The sequence below is a fragment of the Triticum dicoccoides genome, chromosome 5A (genome assembly GCF_002162155.2).
Source record: "Triticum dicoccoides isolate Atlit2015 ecotype Zavitan chromosome 5A, WEW_v2.0, whole genome shotgun sequence".
NCBI classification, from domain to species: domain Eukaryota; kingdom Viridiplantae; phylum Streptophyta; class Magnoliopsida; order Poales; family Poaceae; genus Triticum; species Triticum dicoccoides.
The window spans coordinates 192,721,811-192,723,911 of record NC_041388.1 but is presented as its reverse complement, the minus strand read 5'-3'; positions in this window follow the sequence as shown (position 1 = coordinate 192,723,911).

The following is a 2,101-nucleotide window of genomic DNA, read 5'->3' as shown; positions in this document are numbered from 1 at the left end:
GGAATTTCTTTTTTTTTGTAGCATGTTGTAATAGGAATGCGCTGCAATCTTATGTAATAGCTATGTTGGAATTCTTAATCAGGGGTTTTCTCTTCGGAAATGTAATTAACAGATCTTTTATGTAGATGTAGGAGTTCTGGAAATAATGTACCTACAATGTTTGATCTCCTTTTTATTGTATGCATTTATGCATTTAAATATATTCATTCTGTATCAATGACGTGGACGCGTATTCTAACGCCCGCCATTTTCCCGTCATCAGATTCTGGCACGCCCAGTGGGACATATTTCTCCCCTCACTCTTCGAATTCCAACAATAGGATTGCAACATATGAATTTCCATAGTACATAAAGCATAAAACATTATGTACGCATACACAAAAATAGATGAAGAAAACTAATATATGGTTTTCTTTATTTTCAAGGTATGGAGGTACAGGTCCAGCAATTTGTCACTCTCCGCTTTGGTGACCTCTGGCTGGATGTGCCAATTGGTCTTCTTGTGGCTGCAGTTAACAAGAGTTTGGAAACAACAGCTGCATCCCCAGCTAAGCCTGAAGAAAAGGAAGTCTCCTCTGCACTGAAGGAGGGGTTTACTCCTGTGCTCACAAAGTCAGCAGAGAGAAGGATGCGCGCAGCTGCAAGAGCATCTAAGGATCAGCATGTACGCGAAGCTTCTTCATCTACTTCAGTTCCTCCTGGTTTCACAAAGATGTCACCTACCAAGGTCATGAGCCATGAGGTACTAGCAAAGGTTGTTCGCATGACACCCGAAGAGTGGCCCGTTCTTGCAAAACAGACAGGATCACTAAAGGTGGCATCGCCAAGACAATCTGCTTCAACTACATCGACCAAAGTCGCAGTGCCCCTTACACCTTCAAAACTTAGGGTGGGTGCACACGAAGGGTCAGGAGAAAGCTCACATAAGCTTATCCCAAGCAACGTAGGGGCAGCACAAAGGGCTTGATCCGCGGACAAAGGAAAGGGTGTAATGGCTGAGGACACTGAATCTTCCTCACATGAAGGATCGTCTCGTCCAAGAAACCAATTGCGTGTTGATGCACCTGAATTTATTCCCACTATGGGCTATAATCCCATTGGACCATATGGCTCCTGCCAGTTGCCGATAACTTGGTTACAAAACATGATCATCTCATACAATAAAATTCAGCATCATGTCTTGACCATATCACATCACAACATGCCCTGCAAAAACAAGTTAGACGTCCTCTACTTTGTTGTTGCAAGTTTTACGTGGCTGCTACGGGCTTAAGCAAGAATCAATCTTACCTACGCATCAAAACCACAACAATAGTTTGTCAAGTTGGTGCTGTTTTAACCTTCGCAAGGACCGGGCGTAGCCACACTCGATTCAACTAAAGTTGGAGAAACTGTCACCCGCAAGCCACCTATGTGGAAAGCACGTCGGGAGAACCGGTCTCGCGTAAGCGTACGCGTAATGTCGGTCCGGGCCGCTTCATCCAACAATACCGCCGAACCAAAGTATGACATGCTGGTAAGCAGTATGACTTATATCGCCCACAACTCACTTGTGTTCTACTCGTGCATATAACATCAACATATAAAACCTAGGCTCGGATGCAACTGTTGGGGAACGTAGTAATTTCAAAAAAATTCCTACGCACACGCAAGATCATGGTGATGCATAGCAACGAGGGGAGAGTGTGATCTACGTACCTAGTAGATCGACAACGGAAGCGTTTGGTTGATGTAGTCGTACGTCTCCACGGCCCGACCGATCAAGCACCGAAACTATGGCACCTCCGAGTTCTAGCACACGTTCAGCTCGATGACGATCCCCGGACTTCGATCCAGCAAAGTGTCGGGGAAGAGTTCCGTCAGCATGACGGCGTGGTGACGATCTTGATGCACTACTGCTGCAGGGCTTCGCCTAAGCACCGCTACAATATTATCAAGGACTATGGTGGCTGGGGGCGCCGCACACGGCTAAGAATGAGATCACGTGGATCAACTTGTGTGTTTCTGGGGTGCCCCTGCCTCCGTATATAAAGGACTAAAGGGGGGGTGCGGCCGTCCTAGGAGAGGCGCGCCAGGAGAGTCCTACTCCCTCTGGGAGTAG